Here is a 16178-nt window from a genome sequence, read left to right as displayed (position 1 = left end):
ATTTACTCTAATATCATTGTTCTGAAATATAATTATTCTCATACTAATCAATAAGTATTTCAATATTACGTTATTAAATTATGATTGGTTTGATAATGATCAATGTTTACTACAATATAAGATCCAATTAAAGTGAAGCTCCGCCCACCACCAAGCCTAAAGCCACAGGATTGGACACAGCTGCTGTCACTCTCAGGATGACTGACAGGTGACCCTTATAATCAAGTATTACTTATTGAGAAGTAATCACATTACAACAATCACATTACTGTAAATATTGTTCCTACTGATCCAGGCTGATGTTTTGATGACGTGACGGACTGGCCCTTTAAATCCCTCGTGCTGTGTTCAGGTTCTGTTCATGAGGCGTTCGCTGACCTGCTGCTGCTGCACGTGAAACACACCGCTCTGTTGACATTCCCGGCCAATAGCAGGAAGAGGAGGTTGAGAAGCGCTGTGATTGGCTGCAGGCAGGAGTAGGGTGAGCTCACGTCACTGCTGCTGTCAGCTGAAAACCCCGTAAGTGTGGAGATGTTGGATTTTCCTGCAGTCAGTGAAGGAGATGGGAGATACAAGGTTTTTACACTGGGACATACTGGGTTTTTATATTGGGACATACTGGGTTTTTACACTGGGACATACTGGGTTTTTACACTGGGACATACTGGGTTCACATACTGAGAGTTGGCCGATATCAGGAGATACCAGTTTTTCTGAGCAGCAGAGACAGAATTCCTCGTCCTTGTCGTCTCTCTGTGTTCAGTCATGAATAAATGACAGCGAGGAGGAGGAGGAGGAGGAGGAGGAGGAGGAAGAGGAGGAGGGGAGTGCTGAGTCGGGCTGCAGCCTCTCTACATGCTGATGGAGGATGGGGGAGGGGAGCGAGGGCGGAGGGTCTGGTGGGGCAGGTGGGGGAGGGGTGGTGGATCTGGTTTGTATTCAGCTCTCATCACCTGACCGTCTCCATCTGCATCACCTCCTCCTGCTGCTGTTCACTCACCAACACATTACAGCACATCACACACACACACACACACACACACACACACACACACACACACACACACACGGATAAATGTGGCGGGGCGTCACTTGATCAACCAGAGAAGAAGAAACACCTTGTTTTTATCTCCTCAGAGAATATTGACCTGAAATGAAATCATGTGATCAGCTGATGGGTACAGCAGGCGGCCGTCACCATGGAGACAGGTGTCATGGCGGTGTCATGTCCCTGAGCCTGCAGCATCACATGACGACACTCTGGGGGATAAACAACTAAAGACATTAGAAGTAAACTAGCGCGTGACGGACAGATGGACGTTCAGCTCAGACGGACAGAGAGACACGCTTTAACCAGCAGGTGGAGGTGTGTCAGGAGGGGGGTGGGGGGGCGGGGCCTGTGCTGATCTGTGTGACCTGAGAGCTTTAATCCAGCAAGAGGCAGATAATGTAATCTGCAGCTTTAAGGAGGAATCACGAAGAGTCGCCTCACTGAGGCATGGCAGCTCAGGAGGGACAATACACCTCACAAGCACCATGTGACCTTCACTGAGGATCACCTTCAACAGCAGCGCGCCTGCTCTGTGGCACTGTAACGTGTTCATGATGCTTCATGATGCTTCACGATGCTTCATGATGCTTCAAGATGCTTCATGATGGTTCACAATGCCTCATGATGCTTCACGATGCTTCATGATGCTTCATGATGCTTCACGATGCTTAACGATGCTTCATGATAAACACACATGATCACCAGCAGGAAACATCACATCATGTGTTGATCATCAGCAGCTTCACCATAATGTTTCACTGTTGCTGGTCAGTAAAGCGTGAAAGACACTTGTGTGAAAGAAAATACTTAAGTATTCTTACTTTTTAAGTCTGACATCGTCTGACATCATCAGGCATCTCACAACAATGTTCTCTGACATGTGTCTTATATTTTCCCTTAATTTTCTTTTAAGATAAAAAGTAAGATAAGTAAACATCAGATGCACCAACATTCTCAACCATCCAGATCTGCTTTGACCCAGCTGTGCTGAATGATCAGCAGTCACCTGTTGCACAGGTAACAACGCCTGAACACCATATAAGGACAGGTGTGGTGCCGACTGACACATGAACCAGAGAGCTGGCTGTAAAGGTCCAGACACAACGAACCAACTTCAGAGAACTCACAACCAAGAAGTCCAACTGTTGTATTGCCTCAACGTGTCTCGGCCAAAAATTTGCACCTGAACACACCACAGAGATTCCAGCTGCTGGCCAATCAGCAAGTCCGTTCTGCTCCTGCTGACAGGTAATAACTCACCATAGCAGCAGACGGCGGTCGTCTGTATTCATCAACAGAAAGAGCGTCTTGATGCTAGTTAGCCAGTTAGCACATGAACAACACAGTCAGAGCATATTTACCGTGCGCCAGTGAACAATAACACAAACCATGAGGAAACGTTTCTGCTGAAGAGAAAAATAATCTGACCTGATGGAACAAGTTGGTTTGGTCTCACTCCCTCTGGACTTTAGCTCCTCCTTCACTCAACTCACTTCCTGTTTGTCCTCTCCTCACCTGAGCTCAGCTGACAGTCAGAGGGAGGTCACTCACCGACAATGGGCTCTAAAAAAAAAAGTCAATGAGTGCCAACAAATCCCCCGTGAGTCTGCGCTATAGCTAGCTAACCACTGTCCCCGTCAGAAAAAGGGCTACTTGCAGGCTAATGTTAGCTACTGGATTGTTAGCTATTAGCTCAGAGCTAACCATTCATTTCATATGAAGACTGTTAGCTTCAACTATGATATCTTATATAATTACATACAGTACATGTGAGTGAAACCCAACGAGTTCCGGCTCAGCTCATAGACTTTATGTTGTGATGACATCATGGATTGTTAAATAACTTTTCTCAGCTCTATCTACAAATATAAAACCGTCATGAATCAAGAAATCACAATACAAAGAGTCATAACTGACCTTTACAGTTGGAGGTGTCACAGTCTGACAAACGTCTCATTATAATGGAGGTCTACGGGGAAAATTATTTTTCACTGAGTGGCCACTGGGATAAACTGGCTGCAAGACTGAGCAGTGTTTGTGGGGTCAAACTTACGTTTCCTAATACAGCAAAAGAATGACACACCCTACTCTCCTCTGATTGGGTGGTACTTGTTGTCTTCCTTGGATGGGTTGGTTAGGTGTAGGCAAGAGGGTGGGGTTTGCTTAAGTGAGGGTGAGACTGTCAGGGTGAGCCAATCAGAGGACAGAGTGAGGCAGAGTAGGGTGGGTCATACCTTCATCATCCTAGGATCTGCAGATTCCTGATGGGGACAGTGGTTAGCTAGCTAGCTGCAGCATGTAGCATTGTCACTGGAGATTTGTAGAGCTGCAACAGTTTCTGACCTCTGTTTTCATTTTTACAGTGATCCTGAGACGTGCTGCACTTCACTGAACACACACTGATAACTGATGACACTGCATGAACTGTTAGAACAGGCTGAGTCTTTACTACAGCTGACTGTTGAGCTGAGTTCAGGTAGCCTATTTATAATGCATCATAAGCTCCATCAGTCAGCCTCAAGTTTATAACTGCTCAATAAGACACTTATAATTCATGATAGGTCACATCTATGATGTTTAACGACTGTTGATAAAGTGCATCAGGAAGCATTATGTGTGTTTATGAGTGCAGTCACAGAGCATTATGAACACATTAGAACTCACCATGACACTATGAAGAGCTTCATGATGCATTATAGATGTGGTCTTCAAGTTAAATGATCTGAAGATGTAAAACAGTTTTATGAATCATATTTATAGCTTTGAATTTGTCCTGTCGAACAGAAATAAGAGACACTGCCCAACCACACACACACACACACACACACACACACACACACACACACACACACACACACACACACACAAAGCCTCCTGTAAGTGATGAATAATTTAAGGTGCAGGAGAAAGTGCTTTGTCACCACAGAAACCCCTCCCCCCTGCTGATATGAGAACTGATGTGAGGACTGATTGTTGGACAGAGAACTGATGTGAGGACAGATTGTTGGACAGAGAACTGATGTGAGGACAGATTGTTGGACAGAGAACTGATGTGAGGACAGATTGTTGGACAGAGAACTGATGTGAGGACAGATTGTTGGACAGAGAACTGATGTGAGGACAGATTGTTGGACAGAGAACTGATGTGAGGAAGTTTTTGATATGATGTATAAAGATTATGGGATGTATGATGTATGAAGATTATGGGATGTATGATATATGAAGATTATGGGATGTATGATGTATAAAGATTATGGGATGTATGATGTATAAAGATTATGGGATGTATGATGTATGAAGATTATGGGATGTATGATGTATAAAGATTATGGGATGTATGATGTATGAAGATTATGGGATGTATGATGTATAAAGATTATGGGATGTATGATGTATGAAGATTATGGGATGTATGATGTATGAAGATTATGGGATGTATGATGTATGAAGATTATGGGATGTATGATGTATAAAGATTATGGGATGTATGATATATGAAGATTATGGGATGTATGATGTATAAAGATTATGGGATGTATGATATATGAAGATTATGGGATGTATGATGTATAAAGATTATGGGATGTATGATGTATGAAGATTATGGGATGTATGATGTATGAAGATTATGGGATGTATGATATATGAAGATTATGGGATGTATGATGTATAAAGATTATGGGATGTATGATGTATAAAGATTATGGGATGTATGATGTATAAAGATTATGGGATGTATGATGTATGAAGATTATGGGATGTATGATGTATGAAGATTATGGGATGTATGATGTATAAAGATTATGGGATGTATGATATATGAAGATTATGGGATGTATGATGTATGAAGATTATGGGATGTATGATGTATGAAGATTATGGGATGTATGATGTATGAAGATTATGGGATGTATGATGTATAAAGATTATGGGATGTATGATGTATAAAGATTATGGGATGTATGATGTATGAAGATTATGGGATGTATGATGTATAAAGATTATGGGATGTATGATATATGAAGATTATGGGATGTATGATGTATAAAGATTATGGGATGTATGATATATGAAGATTATGGGATGTATGATGTATGAAGATTATGGGATGTATGATGTATGAAGATTATGGGATGTATGATGTATGAAGATTATGGTATGTATGATATATGAAGATAAGGGGATGTATGATGTATATAGATTATGGTATGTATGATATATGAAGATTATGGGATGTATGATGTATGAAGATTATGGGATGTATGATATATGAAGATTATGGGATGTATGATATATGAAGATTATGGGATGTATGATGTATGAAGATTATGGGATGTATGATGTATGAAGATTATGAGATGTATGATATATGAAGATTATGGGATGTATGATGTATAAAGATTATGGGATGTATGATATATGAAGATTATGGGATGTATGATGTATGAAGATTATGGGATGTATGATATATGAAGATTATGGGATGTATGATGTATGAAGATTATGGGATGTATGATGTATAAAGATTATGGGATGTATGATATATGAAGATTATGGGATGTATGATGTATAAAGATTATGGGATGTATGATATATGAAGATTATGGGATGTATGATGTATGAAGATTATGAGATGTATGATGTATAAAGATTATGGGATGTATGATATATGAAGATTATGGGATGTATGATATATGAAGATTATGGGATGTATGATGTATGAAGATTATGGGATGTATGATGTATAAAGATTATGGGATGTATGATATATGAAGATTATGGGATGTATGATGTATGAAGATTATGGGATGTATGATGTATAAAGATTATGGGATGTATGATATATGAAGATTATGGGATGTATGATGTATGAAGATTATGAGATGTATGATATATGAAGATTATGGGATGTATGATGTATAAAGATTATGGGATGTATGATATATGAAGATTATGGGATGTATGATGTATGAAGATTATGGGATGTATGATGTATGAAGATTATGGGATGTATGATATATGAAGATTATGGGATGTATGATGTATGAAGATTATGGGATGTATGATATATGAAGATTATGGGATGTATGATGTATGAAGATTATGAGATGTATGATGTATAAAGATTATGGGATGTATGATGTATGAAGATTATGGGATGTATGATGTATGAAGATTATGGGATGTATGATGTATGAAGATTATGGGATGTATGATGTATGAAGATTATGAGATGTATGATATATGAAGATTATGGGATGTATGATATATGAAGATTATGGGATGTATGATGTATGAAGATTATGGGATGTATGATGTATGAAGATTATGAGATGTATGATGTATAAAGATTATGGGATGTATGATATATGAAGATTATGGGATGTATGATGTATGAAGATTATGAGATGTATGATGTATAAAGATTATGGGATGTATGATATATGAAGATTATGGGATGTATGATGTATGAAGATTATGAGATGTATGATGTATAAAGATTATGGGATGTATGATATATGAAGATTATGGGATGTATGATGTATGAAGATTATGGGATGTATGATATATGAAGATTATGGGATGTATGATATATGAAGATTATGAGATGTATGATGTATAAAGATTATGGGATGTATGATGTATGAAGATTATGGGATGTATGATGTATGAAGATTATGGGATGTATGATGTATGAAGATTATGAGATGTATGATATATGAAAATTATGGGATGTATGATGTATGAAGATTATGAGATGTATGATATATGAAGATTATGGGATGTATGAAGATTATGGGATGTATGATGTATAAAGATTATGGGATGTATGATATATGAAGATTATGGGATGTATGATATATGAAGATTATGGGATGTATGATGTATAAAGATTATGGGATGTATGATGTATGAAGATTATGGGATGTATGATGTATGAAGATTATGGGATGTATGATGTATGAAGATTATGGGATGTATGATGTATGAAGATTATGGGATGTATGATGTATGAAGATTATGAGATGTATGATATATGAAGATTATGGGATGTATGATGTATGAAGATTATGGGATGTATGATATATGAAGATTATGGGATGTATGATGTATGAAGATTATGAGATGTATGATATATGAAGATTATGGGATGTATGATGTATAAAGATTATGAGATGTATGATATATGAAGATTATGGGATGTATGATATATGAAGATTATGGGATGTATGATGTATAAAGATTATGGGATGTATGATGTATGAAGATTATGAGATGTATGATATATGAAGATTATGGGATGTATGATGTATGAAGATTATGGGATGTATGATGTATAAAGATTATGGGATGTATGATATATGAAGATTATGGGATGTATGATGTATGAAGATTATGGGATGTATGATGTATGAAGATTATGGGATGTATGATGTATGAAGATTATGGGATGTATGATGTATGAAGATTATGAGATGTATGATATATGAAAATTATGGGATGTATGATGTATGAAGATTATGAGATGTATGATATATGAAGATTATGGGATGTATGATGTATGAAGATTATGGGATGTATGATGTATAAAGATTATGGGATGTATGATATATGAAGATTATGGGATGTATGATGTATGAAGATTATGAGATGTATGATATATGAAGATTATGGGATGTATGATGTATGAAGATTATGGGATGTATGATGTATGAAGATTATGGGATGTATGATGTATAAAGATTATGGGATGTATGATATATGAAGATTATGGGATGTATGATGTATGAAGATTATGAGATGTATGATATATGAAAATTATGGGATGTATGATGTATGAAGATTATGAGATGTATGATATATGAAGATTATGGGATGTATGATGTATGAAGATTATGGGATGTATGATATATGAAGATTATGGGATGTATGATGTATGAAGATTATGAGATGTATGATATATGAAGATTATGGGATGTATGATGTATAAAGATTATGAGATGTATGATATATGAAGATTATGGGATGTATGATATATGAAGATTATGGGATGTATGATGTATAAAGATTATGAGATGTATGATGTATAAAGATTATGAGATGTATGATATATGAAGATTATGGGATGTATGATATATGAAGATTATGGGATGTATGATGTATGAAGATTATGGGATGTATGATATATGAAGATTATGGGATGTATGATATATGAAGATTATGGGATGTATGATGTATAAAGATTATGAGATGTATGATGTATAAAGATTATGAGATGTATGATATATGAAGATTATGAGATGTATGATATATGAAGATTATGAGATGTATGATATATGAAGATTATGGTATGTATGATATATGAAGATTATGGTATGTATGATATATGAAGATTATGGGATGTATGATGTATAAAGATTATGGGATGTATGATGTATGAAGATTATGAGATGTATGATATATGAAGATTATGGGATGTATGATATATGAAGATTATGGGATGTATGATATATGAAGATTATGGGATGTATGATGTATAAAGATTATGGGATGTATGATGTATGAAGATTATGGGATGTATGATGTATGAAGATTATGGGATGTATGATATATGAAGATTATGGTATGTATGATATATGAAGATTATGGGATGTATGATATATGAAGATTATGGGATGTATGATGTATAAAGATTATGGGATGTATGATATATGAAGATTATGGGATGTATGATGTATGAAGATTATGGGATGTATGATATATGAAGATTATGGGATGTATGATGTATGAAGATTATGGGATGTATGATGTATGAAGATTATGAGATGTATGATGTATAAAGATTATGGGATGTATGATGTATGAAGATTATGGGATGTATGATATATGAAGATTATGGGATGTATGATGTATGAAGATTATGGGATGTATGATGTATCAAGATTATGGGCTGTATGATATATGAAGATTATTGTATGTATGATATATGAGGATTATGGGATGTATGATGTATAAAGATTATGGGATGTATGATATATGAAGATTATGGGATGTATGATGTATGAAGATTATGGGATGTATGATGTATAAAGATTATGGGATGTATGATGTATGATATATGAAGATTATGGTATGTATGATATATGAAGATTATGGGATGTATGATATATGAAGATTATGGTATGTATGATATATGAAGATTATGGGATGTATGATGTATAAAGATTATGGGATGTATGATGTATAAAGATTATGAGATGTATGATGTATAAAGATTATGGGATGTATGATATATGAAGATTATGGGATGTATGATGTATGAAGATTATGGGATGTATGATGTATAAAGATTATGGGATGTATGATGTATGATATATGAAGATTATGGTATGTATGATATATGAAGATTATGGGATGTATGATATATGAAGATTATGGGATGTATGATGTATAAAGATTATGGGATGTATGATGTATAAAGATTATGAGATGTATGATGTATAAAGATTATGGGATGTATGATGTATGAAGATTATGGGATGTATGATATATGAGGATTATGGGATGTATGATATATGAAGATTATGGGATGTATGATGTATAAAGATTATGGGATGTATGATGTATGAAGATTATGGGATGTATGATATATGAGGATTATGGGATGTATGATGTATAAAGATTATGGGATGTATGATATATGAAGATTATGGGATGTATGATGTATGAAGATTATGGGATGTATGATGTATAAAGATTATGGGATGTATGATGTATAAAGATTATGGGATGTATGATGTATGAAGATTATGGGATGTATGATGTATGATGTATGAAGATTATGGGATGTATGATATATGAAGATTATGGGATGTATGATATATGAAGATTATGGGATGTATGATGTATAAAGATTATGGGATGTATGATGTATGATGTATGAAGATTATGGGATGTATGATGTATAAAGATTATGGGATGTATGATGTATGAAGATTATGGGATGTATGATGTATGAAGATTATGGGATGTATGATGTATAAAGATTATGGGATGTATGATGTATGAAGATTATGGGATGTATGATGTATGATGTATGAAGATTATGGGATGTATGATATATGAAGATTATGGGATGTATGATGTATTAAGATTATGGGATGTATGATGTATGAAGATTATGGGATGTATGATGTATGATGTATGAAGATTATGGGATGTATGATATATGAAGATTATGGGATGTATGATATATGAAGATTATGGGATGTATGATGTATAAAGATTATGGGATGTATGATGTATGATGTATGAAGATTATGGGATGTATGATATATGAAGATTATGGGATGTATGATGTATAAAGATTATGGGATGTATGATGTATAAAGATTATGGGATGTATGATGTATGATGTATGAAGATTATGGGATGTATGATGTATGAAGATTATGGGATGTATGATGTATAAAGATTATGGGATGTATGATGTATGAAGATTATGGGATGTATGATGTATGAAGATTATGGGATGTATGATGTATGAAGATTATGGGATGTATGATGTATAAAGATTATGGGATGTATGATGTATGAAGATTATGGGATGTATGATGTATGAAGATTATGGGATGTATGATGTATAAAGATTATGGGATGTATGATGTATGAAGATTATGGTATGTATGATGTATGAAGATTATGGGATGTATGATGTATAAAGATTATGGGATGTATGATGTATGAAGATTATGGGATGTATGATGTATGATGTATGAAGATTATGGGATGTATGATATATGAAGATTATGGGATGTATGATGTATGAAGATTATGGGATGTATGATGTATGAAGATTATGGGATGTATGATGTATGATGTATGAAGATTATGGGATGTATGATATATGAAGATTATGGGATGTATGATGTATAAAGATTATGGGATGTATGATGTATGATGTATGAAAATTATGGGATGTATGATATATGAAGATTATGGGATGTATGATGTATAAAGATTATGGGATGTATGATGTATAAAGATTATGGGATGTATGATGTATGATGTATGAAGATTATGGGATGTATGATGTATGAAGATTATGGGATGTATGATGTATAAAGATTATGGGATGTATGATGTATGAAGATTATGGGATGTATGATGTATGAAGATTATGGGATGTATGATGTATGAAGATTATGGGATGTATGATGTATGAAGATTATGGGATGTATGATATATGAAGATTATGGGATGTATGATGTATGAAGATTATGGGATGTATGATGTATAAAGATTATGGGATGTATGATGTATGAAGATTATGGGATGTATGATATATGAAGATTATGGGATGTATGATGTATGAAGATTATGGGATGTATGATATATGAAGATTATGGGATGTATGATGTATGAAGATTATGGGATGTATGATGTATGAAGATTATGGGATGTATGATGTATAAAGATTATGGGATGTATGATGTATGAAGATTATGGGATGTATGATGTATAAAGATTATGGGATGTATGATATATGAGGATTATGGGATGTATGATATATGAAGATTATGGGATGTATGATGTATAAAGATTATGGGATGTATGATGTATGAAGATTATGGGATGTATGATGTATAAAGATTATGGGATGTATGATATATGAAGATTATGGGATGTATGATGTATAAAGATTATGGGATGTATGATGTATAAAGATTATGGGATGTATGATGTATGAAGATTATGGGATGTATGATGTATGAAGATTATGGGATGTATGATGTATAAAGATTATGGGATGTATGATGTATAAAGATTATGGGATGTATGATGTATAAAGATTATGGGATGTATGATGTATGATGTATGAAGATTATGGGATGTATGATGTATAAAGATTATGGGATGTATGATATATGAAGATTATGGGATGTATGATGTATAAAGATTATGGGATGTATGATGTATGAAGATTATGGGATGTATGATGTATGAAGATTATGGGATGTATGATGTATAAAGATTATGGGATGTATGATGTATGAAGATTATGGGATGTATGATGTATGAAGATTATGGGATGTATGATGTATGAAGATTATGGGATGTATGATGTATGAAGATTATGGGATGTATGATGTATGAAGATTATGGGATGTATGATGTATAAAGATTATGGGATGTATGATATATGAAGATTATGGGATGTATGATGTATAAAGATTATGGGATGTATGATGTATGAAGATTATGGGATGTATGATGTATGAAGATTATGGGATGTATGATGTATAAAGATTATGGGATGTATGATGTATAAAGATTATGGGATGTATGATATATGAAGATTATGGGATGTATGATGTATAAAGATTATGGGATGTATGATGTATGAAGATTATGGGATGTATGATGTATGAAGATTATGGGATGTATGATATATGAAGATTATGGGATGTATGATGTATAAAGATTATGGGATGTATGATGTATGAAGATTATGGGATGTATGATGTATGAAGATTATGGGATGTATGATATATGAAGATTATGGGATGTATGATGTATAAAGATTATGGGATGTATGATGTATGAAGATTATGGGATGTATGATATATGAAGATTATGGGATGTATGATGTATGAAGATTATGGGATGTATGATGTATAAAGATTATGGGATGTATGATATATGAAGATTATGGGATGTATGATGTATGAAGATTATGGGATGTATGATGTATGAAGATTATGGGATGTATGATGTATGAAGATTATGGGATGTATGATGTATAAAGATTATGGGATGTATGATGTATAAAGATTATGGGATGTATGATGTATGAAGATTATGGGATGTATGATGTATGAAGATTATGGGATGTATGATGTATAAAGATTATGGGATGTATGATGTATGAAGATTATGGGATGTATGATATATGAAGATTATGGGATATATGATGTATGAAGATTATGGGATGTATGATATATGAAGATTATGGGATGTATGAAGTTTGGGGAGGGAGGAAGCAATATGAAGTGAGAACAAGAACTTTGGATCCACTTTCAGATTATGCATGTATGATGTATGATTATGGGATGTATGATTTATAAGATTATGGGATGTATGATGTATACACTGATTATTTTGTGTGTGTGTGTGTGTGTGAAGATTATGGGATGTATGATGTGAAAGAATATGGATGTATGATGATGAACAATACATTTGTTGTATGATGTATGCAAGATTATGGGATGTATAAAAGCATACTACATCTAATTCTGTTCACTATGATTGGACAAACATGACACACTATAGCCAATCACAGCACAGCAGGATGGGCTTGTCCCTCCCTATGTTTGCATGATGAAACAGAAATGCATAAATAAGTAAAGATGATAATACAGAAATATTTAAGTTTGGGGAAAATAGGAGGGAAAATAATAAATGCTTAAATAAAAAATAAATGCTTACATGCATCAGAATCAGATACACACCCCGCAGCTATATTCAGCTTGGATGTGTTAAAAGCTTTCGATCGAGTGAGCTGGATATATCTGTGGCAGGTTTTGGAGAATTTCGGATTTGGCAAAAAATTTATATCAATGATTAAAACATTATACAGCAACCCTTGTGCAATCGTACAAATAAATAATATTCTGTCCAAAACATTCCCTCTGCAGCGTGGAACTCGGCAAGGCTGCCCACCGTCCCCGCTCCTTTTTGCTTTGTCACTTGAACCACTAGCCCAGACAATTAGATTAGACCCGCAGATCTCACCCATCAGTATACAAGGTACACAACATAAAATTTCGCTTTACACGGACAATATATTACTTTTTTTTTTACTAACATTTATAAGTCTCTACCTCAAATACTCAAAGTCTTTACACAGTTCAGCCTATTTTCTGGTTATAAAATTAATTGGGATAAATCCCTCCTCATTCCTTTAAATGCCCCTGCAAAACACCTCACTTTACCAGTCATTCAACATATTCAATGGCATAACTCCGCATTTACATATCTAGGCATAACTGTAACTAATTTCTCAGATATATCACATGCAAATTACAATAAATTCAAAATGGAGATTGCATCGGACATTCAGAGGTGGGCTGATCTCAAGATGTCACTCCAAGGCAGAATTGCGATTCTGAAAATGAATATACTCGGCCGACTGAATTTCCTGTTCTCTATGATCCCTATGCTTCCACCACCTAACTACTTTGATGAACTACAGTCCCTGACCACTAAATTCATATGGAATGATAAAAGAGCTCATATTCGCTTATGCATGTTACAGCGACCAAAACACTCTGGAGGCTTGGCAGTACCTGACTTTAAATTATACTACTGGTCATTTCAAAGAAAGCAATTGACAATCTGGTGCAATGAGAATGTTATTACACCCTGGCGTCAGATATAGAAGGAGATGGTAAAACCACATAGGATGACAGACATATTATTTTGTGGGTTGAAACCTAGATCTGTGTGTAGAAAGTTTGGGCCAATCATAGGCAACTCCTTGAAAATTTGGTTTGCTGTCCAGAAACATATGGGATGTAACGTAAAGCTTTGTGACTGCTCTCCTGTTTGGCATAACTACAATTTATTACAGCATTCTGGTCCCTATTTTAATGACAGTTGGGCTTCTGGAGGAATTCACATTCTCCAAGATCTGTATGACAGAAAGGGTTTGATGTCACTCCAAGAGCTTAAAGAACGCCTGGGTTCGCCCCTGGGTTTCCTTGGTTCTTGTATTTCCAGTTGAGATCTGCAATCCGTGCCCATGGAGTTCCATGGGATTCACCTTTGCCTTCTCATCCGTTGGACACTTGGATTTCTTCTCGAACACCCTCTACTGGATTAGTGTCCGTTATTTACAATGAACTGCTCTCTAAAAGTGTTAAACCTTTGGGAGTGGTCAGTTCTTGGAACCATGAACTTGAGGGTCAGGGCTATGATCTGGACTGGGACAATATTTGGACCAACATACCCATCTCATCAAAGAATCCAGCACATCAACTTATTCATTACAAGTTTGTGCACAAATTCTATGCCATGCCATACAGACGCTTCACAATGAAACTGACAGATGATCCCAACTGTACAAAATGTGATCAGAACACTGTTGGCACATACCTTCACGTTTTTTGGGAGTGTCCCTCTGTGTCTGGTCTTTGGTCCAAGGTGCATAGTTGCCTTGAAAATACTTTAGGATTTCCCATTCTTATGCATCTCCCCCTACTTCTATTTAATGATGACTCTGTTCTCAGTGGCAATACCGGATTAGCACAGAGGAAAGTTATATTTGCAGGATTGACTGCCGCTAAGAAGGCTATAATACATTCGTGGTTTTCTCCGGACATCCCATCAGCAAAAGAATGGCTAAATCGTTTTAGAGACATTGCTCTTTTAGAAAGGTCATTGGCTGTCATACATAAAGCGCGAGCATCTACTGTGCAGACCTGGGACGCTCTTATCAGTTCTCTTTCTGACATAACATTGCTTGCTCGTATATAAAGTGTTACTGTGAGTTAGGTTGTCTGACTGCAAGACTCTTTGTCATCTAATGCAGCGAGTTACCACTGGTGGGTCTGCAACTGTCTGTACCTTTTATTTACTTATGTATACAATATATTTTCTCTCCTTAAAATTCTTAGTGGCAAGGCAATGGCACTATGTTTGTAATATAGTGTTCAAATTGTTCAATAAAAAGTTTGTCACAAAAAAAAATAATGCAAAAAGCATAAATGCACTTAAAAATTGCAAAAGTAAATTTAAATATAAATTACATATTCATGCAGAAAGTCATATTTTATTATTGCCGATTTTTTTTAATATTACCTGAATTTGTTCACTGGTAAGTCTTATCTTTTCCAATATGGTGGCGATGTTGACGAATTGCTGCGACAGGCTGACACAGTCAACATGGCGTCTACGTACACGATCACAGACTTGTGAACACACCTGAACACTGGGTCGTTGTTATCAGAGACACCTGAAGACATCTTCAGTGTTGCTCAGAGGCACTGCGGCAGGACCTGAACCTGCAGAGAGGGCGAGAGTCAGTCACGTGACCCCGGAGGCTCTCCGTCCAATGGAATGAATG

General features: G+C 35.3%; 1 long non-coding RNA gene across 1 annotated transcript in view; it reads right to left on the bottom strand.

Annotated features, from left to right (window-relative positions):
• Positions 1-16048, bottom strand: part of LOC125896865 (uncharacterized) — a 16076-nt gene extending 28 nt beyond the window's left edge. Inside the window, exons 1-4 of the long non-coding RNA XR_007450353.1 lie at positions 15914-16048; positions 3716-3773; positions 2480-2614; positions 1-544 (exon numbers count right to left, since the gene is read on the bottom strand). The exon at positions 1-544 is cut by the window's left edge and continues 28 nt beyond it. This is a non-coding gene — a long non-coding RNA (uncharacterized LOC125896865). The remainder of the gene's footprint in view (positions 545-2479; positions 2615-3715; positions 3774-15913) is intronic.
• Between the last annotated feature and the right edge of the window lie 130 nt (positions 16049-16178).

The sequence above is a fragment of the Epinephelus fuscoguttatus genome, linkage group LG11 (genome assembly GCF_011397635.1).
Source record: "Epinephelus fuscoguttatus linkage group LG11, E.fuscoguttatus.final_Chr_v1".
NCBI lineage: Eukaryota > Metazoa > Chordata > Actinopteri > Perciformes > Serranidae > Epinephelus > Epinephelus fuscoguttatus.
This window is presented reverse-complemented; position numbering and strand designations above follow the sequence as displayed.